The sequence below is a fragment of the Caretta caretta genome, chromosome 24 (assembly GCF_965140235.1).
Source record: "Caretta caretta isolate rCarCar2 chromosome 24, rCarCar1.hap1, whole genome shotgun sequence".
Lineage (NCBI taxonomy): Eukaryota > Metazoa > Chordata > Testudines > Cheloniidae > Caretta > Caretta caretta.
The window spans coordinates 11486977-11497179 of record NC_134229.1 but is presented as its reverse complement, the minus strand read 5'-3'; positions in this window follow the sequence as shown (position 1 = coordinate 11497179).

The following is a 10203-nucleotide window of genomic DNA, read 5'->3' as shown; positions in this document are numbered from 1 at the left end:
TCAATCTGTTTCTTCACTTCAGCAGGTCAGTATTGTAGTTTTAAGAACACTTGATAGAGATCTTGTAGGTTTTTGTCTCTGTCTGAGGAATTGCAGCAAATGCGATTGTATCTTAGAGCTTGGCTGTAGACAATGGATCGTGTGGTGTGGTCTGGATGAAAGCTGGAGGCATGTAGGTAAGTATAGCAGTCAGTAGGTTTCCGGTATAGGGTGGTGTTTATGTGACCATCGCTTATTAGCACTGTAGTGTCCAGAAAGTGGATCTCTTGTGTGGACTGGTCCAGGCTGAGGGTGACAGTGGGATGGAAATTGTTGAAATCATAGTGGAATTCTTCAAGGGCTTCTTTTCCATGGGTCCAGATGATGAAGATGCCATCAATGTAATGCAAGTAGAGTAGGGGCGTTAGGGGATGAGAGCTGAGGAAGCGTTGTTCTAAGTCAGCCATAAAAATGCTGGCATACTGTGGGACCATGTGGGTACCCATCGCAGTGCCGCTGACTTGAAGGTGTACATTGAAGTGGGTTTTAGCCCATGAAAGCTTATACCCAAATAAATTGGTTAGTCTCTAAGGTGCCACAAGTACTCTTCATTCTTTTTGCTGATATACAGTAACACGGCTACCACTCGGAAACAGATCACCTTGACATGCAATTTTTTTAATGTGAGTCTTCCAATATCAAACTATTAATATCATAAAAATCTACTGCTTTGGATATGAACAACCTTAATGAGTGTTTGTGATGCTCTGTGATACTCAGCGTCCTGAGGAAGTAGAACATCCACTGGATGTGATGATCCCTGTTTTTTATGCAGTGAACCAGAGCACACACTTTGTTGAAGGTCAGAGAGGAACAAGTTGCAGAGTCCCAAATAAAACCCCAGTTGTCTTGACAATATGTACCCCATATTTACCATTGATCCTGAACCTTCCTGGACCCTTCACATTCTTGGCTTCCAAACAGCTCACTAGGAAAAGATGTTATTGTAACCCTGTTGGTCCCAGGATTTTAGAGAGAAAAGATGGGTGAGGCAATATATTGTTGATGGGACCAGCTTCTGATGGGGAGAGAGACAAGGTTTTCAGCTTACAGAGAGCTCTTCTTCAAGTCTGAGAAATGTATTCAAATGTCACAGCTAAATAGAAGGTGGAACAGATTGTTTACCATAAATAATTAACATCCATTTTAAGGAATCATTCAAAGCCCACCTGTCGGCAGGACAGGTCAGGTATGGCACCTCTTTCATTACAAATTGCACCCTGCATATAAGTTGCGTATAAAGAAGCTAAAAAAAACTCACAAGACACTTAACTAATGTTGTCTTTTAATGCAGTCTAATAATGTTCAACCCAGCAAGTAGCATGTGGCATGATAAATCTGACCACATGGTTTTATTTCTGTCTCTGCAACTGACTCCTTCTGTGACCTTCTGCATAATGTGCCTCTTTTTATTTGCATAGAAAATAAGGAAACAAAAACTTGTATCAGATGTTAAGTGGTGTCCTTAGAACTCAGGATACCAAAGTACTTCACAAACAGTCATTAAAGTTCTATATATTCAAATGAACTTCTCCACAGGGTCTTCAGAGGTTTATAGGCCTTGTAGTGCCCTCCACCAGAGTGAATGCCAAATCATAGGGCCTCAAGAACAACTCACTGAAGTCAATGGAGAAATACCATTCATTACAGTGTGAATTGAATCAGATGCTTTATGGTAGATGTGCAGAGCATGCAGAGCACAGGCTCCCTGACATTGCAGTGGTTAATGCCAGAATATCCCAAACAAAGACCAGCATGGCTTTGAAAGACCAGACTGGATTCTTGTACATGCTAATGATGCTCAGTTCCAGATCTGAATTTGCTTCAGATACATTCCCACTGTAACTCCAAGGAAGTCACGAGAATGATACCAGGAATGTAGTCTACCCATGAAAATGTTCATATAAAAGAAACCTGCACGTTGTACTTTGCCTGAGAGGTTGAGATTACACTAATGAACATAAACACTGAGGAAACAATTAAATAAATTGAAAGAGCCACAACAAAGAGTCCAACAAAATGTGTTTTGTAACTAATAAGGACCTCCTGCACAAATGGTGTCTTCGATCCTCCAGGCAGTTTCAGAAACTGTATAAAAGCTCCTGCCACACAGGGATCTTCTAACCTCTTCTCTTCACTTACTCTCCTCGGTGACCTGGGTAAGTCTGATTTCAATCAATCTCTTGATAACTACTGAGGTGTCACACTAGTAATGTTTTCAATTCAGGCCTGAATCTTCTATGTTGTCTCTGTGATTCTCAGCACTTGTGAGGAGTTTTTTCACAACTTTATGTAGTTAAGTTGCAGGTATTAGCAGATTCATGCTTTAGAAGTTAAGGGCGGGATTTGCAGAGCCACATATGTGTTTCCAACACCGAGTTCCTATGACTCCTCACCAGAGACAGGAAATTGGAATCCCTTTGGTAGCTCTGAATAATCTCACAGTGCAGCTTTCTTTGAGTCATTTTGGGAAGAAACTACCACACTTTCTTCCATAAGGGGACATTTCAGTGTTCTACTTCATTCGGAAATGGCTCGTACTCCATACTGTTTCAGACAGGACAACGGATTCAATAGATCACCGATCTGCTCCAGTCTGACAGTTCCTATGTTCTTCTGTGTGCAGGTAGCAATTTTAGATGCAGATCTTAGGCTGGGGTAAATTACCATAGATCCACTGATATCAGTGTAGCTGAGTCGATTTAATCCAGCTCATAATCTGGTCCTTAGTATTTTGTACAGAAAAAAGAATATTCATTTGCCATTCATTCAGTCGCAAGCATTGCTGTCTCGCAAGTTTGACAAACGAAAACACCACAATCTGCTTACGGAGAGAAGTGGTCCGACTGCTGAGGCAAAATCCGCGCTAGGAAACTAACATTATGAACTTTGTCCTTGACATACTTTGTATAAACATTTTGTAAAAGGGAATAAATATCTCATTCACGCAAGGTAAAAATGGCCTATAACATATGTGTAATCTACGGACAGTATTTTTCAGAGAAAGGGATTGAGAGGGGATCAAAGGGGTTGATTGAGAAGGAGGTTAAGAGTGTGTGGAAGAAGAGGATTAGGAGGATGAAATGGGAGGCAACACGTAGCCAGCAACTGAGGGTCTACGTCATCATTTCCCTGCTCTCTCACTCTTTCTCCACTGAGCTTTGACCCATTTATTCCACCAACTCCCATGCATTATACAGTAGAACCTCACAGTTACGGGAATGGAGGTTGTTCATAACTCTGAAATGTTCGTAATTCTGAACAAGCCATTATGGGATGCTCCTGAGGGCAGACTGCTCGGAGTGGGGGGTCACAGCTCTGCAGTAGTGGCCTGGTGAGTGGGGGTAGAGCAGGCAGCTGGTTCTAGCCGCCTAGCAAGCGTGGTGAATGAGGCACCCTGGGGCACCAGAGCGTCGCATGCAAGCAGGAGCTCGGCTCCGACTCCAGCAGCTTACACTCCAGACCAAGTTTCAGTAGCCCCTCGGGAAATTTCTTTCCTGTGTTCTGAACTTGCAAGCTTGTTCCCCTTCCAGCCGGAGGCAGGGAGGGGGGAAAACAGCATTCACCACCTCCTACCTGTAAGTGGTTGCCCTGCACCGTGCCAAGTATGGAGTAGGGTAGGATAGGCAGCTCAGATGTGCCTAACTTTAAGATGCAATTGTTAGGCACTGTACAGTATTTGCTGGTTTCTTTGTTTCTTTGTTTGTTTTTGGCTTTGTTGCTGCCTGATAGCTTACTTCCGGTTCCCCATGGTGTCCAGTTGACCGGTTAGTCTGTAACTCTGGTGTTCGTATCTTTAAGGTTCTACTGTATTGACTCTTTTCTCTTCTGTGTGTTTCAGGTTTACCTCCAACACAGAAAGATGACTTTTGATGAAAACTTTAGTGACGAATTGTATTATAAGCCCTACCATTATGGGGGCTGGGGTGGTTCCAGAGGTTACGGCTACTGTAGGCCATGGTATTACCGAAGGCCGTTCAAGTGTTGTTGGGGCTATCCCAAAGGTTGTTGGTACCCTTATCCTTGCCATTGGGGCTGGGGGTACGGCTATGGAAAGGGTTGGCCCTGTTTCGCCCAGGAGGAATAGACCCAGAACATGGAAAGACCAGGAAACGGAACACAGGATACAGATTCCCAGATGAGCTTATGGACAATGGCTTTCAAAAATGCAGAGCGACCTTGACTCCCATGGGAGCTGTGAGTGCTCAGCAGCTCAGTAAATCTGCCCCATATTAATATTTCCCAGGTTACACCTGATGATTGTTTCCTCCACTGCCTTCCATACGCTCTGCTTCTTCTAGAATAATCTGTTTAGGCGTGAATCTCAAGTCCATGAAGGCCCCTTTAGGCCCCTCTGACACGGTAAATGAAGCAGGGGCCTAATTGGTGGGTCAAAACAATGAACACTCATTTTAATGTTCATTAAAGAGCCATGTAAAAGGGGTCTTAGTGTCAATGAGAATCTAGCCCTATGTGTTAGAGCCTTTTCATGAATATGTACCATTTGTTTCATGAATATGTACCATTGTTTTCGACAGGACTATAAATGTTGTATATTGGAGAAGCAGCTTCCTTTTTGGCTGAACTTGTGTTTTGTCTCGTTTGATTCTGACTGTGATTAAACAAATATCTTTACATGGTTGCAACCAGGACTTGATTGTCAAACTCTACAGTGATGAAGATAGAAAAACATCTGGTGTGAAATGCATCATCTTTGAGTTATTGATTCATTGTAGACTTTCTTGAAACCCCTGAAATATATTATTTCTATTTTGCATTCTTTCTGTCTCTTGAGGTGTACTCCTCTTCTTTTTGACATTAAAGTCATTCTGCATCATAATACCAGCCTTCTGGCTTCCTTTCTGGTCCATTCCTTATTTACCAACCACTGTGGCCCACATTCACAGAGCTCCTTAAGCACCTAATTCCTGTTGAAATCATTGTGAGCATGGCACCTAAATACCTCTGTGAATCTGGGCAAGTGTGTAAACCTACACTCCTGCACAGGGAGCCAGTGCTCGCTCACACATCTTCAAGTTCTCAGATCATGGAAATACCATGAGACAGTCACACCTTGGCTTCATAAATAGTACTACAGGGCAAAGAGAGCCTGTGGGTACGTCTGCATTGGAGCTGGAGTTGTAATTTGCAGCTCGGACTGAGCTAGCGCACTAAAACTAGAAAATTGTGATTTTCAATCAAATCTCACAATTTTCAGAGCCTGACTCATGATTTTTGAATAACTGGGTTGACTACACTGCCAAGAGTTCAGGCTGTAACACAGTGCGCATTGATAACGCTCCATTGACTTCAACACTGCTGTGTGGAGCTGTGCAACATTTTTTGGCCAACATTTTTGATACAAATATTTATTTTCATCAAAATGTTTTGCAAAACAGTTCATTTAAACCTTTTTAATTAATTTTTTACAATATAAATACAGAAAAAACAAACATCAGCCCTACAGCTTGAAAACCTCTGTTAGATCCAGAGGCGACACATGGGATGGTCACGTGCACCCCCAGAACCTTTAGATTGTGTCCCCCCAATTCTCAATAGTTACATGTCGCCTCTGCTAATGATCATTTCAGCTGCAACTGTGAAATATAATTAATTGGTTTAATTTCTATAGTGGATAAGTTTGTTATTCATAAAACGACAGTCTAGTTTGGCCATTCATTAAGCAGACAACATCTCAAATAAGACAGAACAGAAGGAAAGAAGCAAAATTGAACCCCCTTCAAAAAAAGCAAAAAGTGAGGGTACTTGGTTTTATGTGTGTATGTATGTGTTGATGGAGAATCAAGACCCGAGTGTAGAATTTGTGGAGAAGATCTTTCCAAAGAAGCACTTAAGCTGGTAAAACTTACAAGACATCTGAGGTCTTTGCATGTGGAAACCACTGACAAGCCAGTGGAATATTTTGAAAGAAGGGGAAATTTCTTACTAAAATCAAAAAAGACAATATACACTGTGTCAACTGTACAAGAGAACGCTCTCAAAGCATCCTACAATGTTGCAAGTAGCATCGCTAAAAACAGAAAGTCACGTGCAATTGCTGAAACTTTCATGATGCCAGCTACAATGGATATGTGCTATGAAATGTTAGGGGATGAAGCTGCTAATAAATTGAAGAATGCGCCAGCATCAAACGACACCATTAAAAGGTGAATTACAGATGTGGCAGCTGACATGAAACACCAGTTGTTACACAGGATTCAAGTAGGTGGGAAATAAAGCTTACAACTGATGAATCTTGGGATGTGTCTGGTGAGGTTCAGCTGTTGGTTTATGTGTGATACATCTGTGACGGGAAAACAGAAGATCTGCTGTTTTGCAGATCACTACCAACAAAAACAACGAGTGATGAGGTTTTTAAGTATCCGGATAATTTCATGACAAGCAACGACCTAGACTAGGGGCAGTGTTATGGTGTGTGCACAGAAGGTGCAGTTGCAATAATGGCGAGGCATAATGGGGGTGCAAAAAAAATTACAGATGTTGCACCATTTGCAAAAGTAACACACTGCGTGCCTCACAGGGAGAACCTCATCATGAGAATGATGCCAGATGACCTGAAAGATGTACTTGACGAGACAATAAAAGTTGTTAACTTTATCAAAGCACACCGATTGAATGTATGTATTTTTTTCGGCAATGTGTGCAGAAATGGGTAAATTGCATCACAACCTTCTCCTACACACTGAGGTCAGACGCCTTTCCAAGGGAAAGGTTTTGAATTGCATTTCTGAGCTTTGTGAGTCTCTGAAAGTATTTTTGGACGAGCAAATGTACAAATCTACAGGTAGATTCTCAGAGGAGAACTGGCTGGCTTGGCTTGCTTATCTTGCTGATATCTTTGATCCCCTGAATCAACTAATATTAGCAGGCGAGGGCACCACTCAGCTCTTGTCAAATTGTCAAACAAAGTGACTGTGTTCATTGAGAAACAGGATCTATGGCAGAAATGAGTGCACCAAGGGAACATGGGCATGTTTCTGCTCCTTCAGGTCTGGTGGAGGAAGGAGACCTCATGCTGTTTCTTTGCTAAGATATAGATCTCTTTGTCCCTTCCCCCGCCCCCGGCAACTTCTTGCCAAGAATGGCCACTTGATAGGTGATGGTCCATCTGTTTTTTTTGACACCTGGCTTGCCCTTTGTCTTTGAGAAAACATTCACCCACATTCATGTGCCCCAGCCCCCTAACGATTTTCGTTGCCCTTCGCTGGACTCTCTCCAATTTGTCCACATCCCTTCTGTAGTGGGGGGACCAAAACTGGATGCAATACTCCTGGTGTGGCCTCACCAGTGCTGAATAGAGGGGAATAAGCACTTCCCTTGATCTGCTGGCAGTGTTCCTACTTATACAACCCAATATACCTTTGGCCTTCTTGGCAATGAGGACACACTGCTGACTCATATCCAGCTTCTCGTGCACTGTAATCCCCAGGTCCTTTTCTCCAGAACTGCCGCTTAGCCAGTCGGTCCCCAACCTATAGCAGTGCATGGAATTCTTACTTCCTAAGTGCAGGACTCTGCTCTTGTCCTTGTTGAACCTCATCAGATTTCTCTACCCTCCAGGGTATCCACCTCTCCCCGCAGCTTAGTGTCATCTGTGAACTTGCTGAGGGTGCAATCCATCCCATCATCCAGATCACTGATAAAGATGTTGAACAAAACCAGCCCCAGGACCGATCCCTGGGGCACTCCGCTTGATACCGGATGCCAACTAGACATCTGTTGGTTTCTTTCTTGGGCTTGTCTTGAAGCAGGAGGTAAGATGTGTACCCAGAAGCCTCCTGCTGCAAGACAAGCCCAAGAAAGAAACCAACAGAACTCCACTGGCCACCACATACAGTCCTCAGCTAAAACATCTCCATTGCATTATCAGTGACCTACAACCCATCCTTGACAACGATCCCTCACTTTCACAGGCCTTGGGAGGCAGGCCAGTCCTTGGCCACGGACAACCCGCCACCTGAAGCATATTCTCACCAGCAACTACACACCGCACCCTAGTAACTCTAACTCAGGAACCAATCCATGCAACAAACCTCGATGCCAACTCTACCCACATATCTACACCAGCCACACCATGAAAGGACCTAGGCAACTGGTAACTGCAGATAGTGGGGCGGGGGAGCACACTGGCAGGCCCTCCCCACCACACCACAGCTACGTTCAACTTCCCGGTGACTGCAAAGGCACCCTCCAGCATCAGCCTCTTGAGCATTGCCCCCCGTAACCATGTTGCCCACGCTTAAGGCCGCACCTCCCAGAATCATCAAGAGGAAATATGGCACCTTGGGTGAACTTGTAGTTTCATAGATTCATAGAAGGGACCATTATGATCATCTAGTCTGACCTCCTGCACAATGCAGGCCACAAAATCTCACCCACCCATTCCTGCGATAAACCTCTCACCTATGTCTGAGCTATTGAAGTCCTCAAATCCTGGTTTAAAGACTTCAAGGAGCAGAGAATCCTCCAGCAAGTGACCCATGCCCCATGCTGCAGAGGAAGGCAAAAAACCTGCAGGGCCTCTTCCAATCTGCCATGAAGGAAAATTCCTTCCCGACCCCAAATATGGCCATCACCTGAACCCTGAGCATATGGGCAAGATACCCAGGAAAGAATTCCCTATAATAACTCAGATCCCACCCCATCTAACATCCCATCACAGGCCATTGGGCCTATTTACCATGAATATTTAAAGATCAATTAATTGCCAAAATCATGTTATCCCATCATACCATCTCCTCCATAAATTTATCGCGTTTAATCTTAAAGCCAGATAGGTCTTTTGCCCCCACTGCTTCCCTTGGAAGGCTATTCCAAAACTTCACTCCTCTGATGGTTAGAAACATTTCATAGTATCATAGAATCATAGAATATAAGGGTTGGAAGGGACCCCAGAAGGTCATCTAGTCCAACCCCCTGCTCGAAGCAGGACCAAATCCCAGTTAAATCATCCCAGCCAGGGCTTTGTCAAGCCTGACCTTAAAAACCTCTAAGGAAGGAGATTCTACCACCTCCCTAGGTAACGCATTCCAGTGTTTCACCACCCTCTTAGTGAAAAAGTTTTTCCTAATATCCAATCTAAACCTCCCCCACTGCAACTTGAGACCATTACTCCTCGTTCTGTCATCTGCTACCATTGAGAACAGTCTAGAGCCATCCTCTTTGGAACCCCCTTTCAGGTAGTTGAAAGCAGCTATCAAATCCCCCCTCATTCTTCTCTTCTGCAGGCTAAACAATCCCAGCTCCCTCAGCCTCTCCTCATAACTCATGTGTTCCAGACCCCTAATCATTTTTGTTGCCCTTCGCTGGACTCTCTCTAATTTATCCACATCCTTCTTGAAGTGTGGGGCCCAAAACTGGACACAGTACTCCAGATGAGGCCTCACCAATGTCGAATAAAGGGGAACGATCACGTCCCTCGATCTGCTCGCTATGCCCCTACTTATACTTATTTGTCTAATTTCAAGTCTAAACTGCCCGATGACCAGTTTATATCCCTTTGTTCTTGTGTCCCCATTGGTACTGAGCTTAAATAATTCCTCTCCCTCTCCGGTATTTATCCCTCTCATATATTTACAGAGAGCAATCATATCTCCCCTCAACCTTCTTTTGATTAGGCTAAACAAGCCAAGCTCCTTGAGTCTCCTTTCATAAGACAGGTTTTCCATCCTCGGATCATCCTAGTAGCCCTTCTCTGTACCTGTTCCAGTTTGAATTCATCCTTCTTAAACATGGGAGACCAGAACTGCACACAGTATTCCAGGTGAGGTCTCACCGGTGCTAAAACCTCCTTATCTCTACTGGAAATACCTTGCCTAACGCATCCCAAGACCGCTTTAGCTTTTTTCACGGCCACATCACATTGGCGGCTCATAGTTATCCTGTGCTCAACCAATACTCCAAGGTCCTTCTCCTCCTCTGTTACTTCTAACTGATGCGCCCCCAGCTTATAACTAAAATTCTTGTTATTAATCCCTAAATGCATGACCTTACACTTCTCACTATTCAATTTCATCCTATTACTATTACTCCAGTTTACAAGGTCATCCAGATCTTCCTGCATGATATCCCGGTCTCTCTCCAAATTGGCAATACCTCCCAGCTTTATATCATCTGCAAACTTGATTAAGACACTCCCACTTT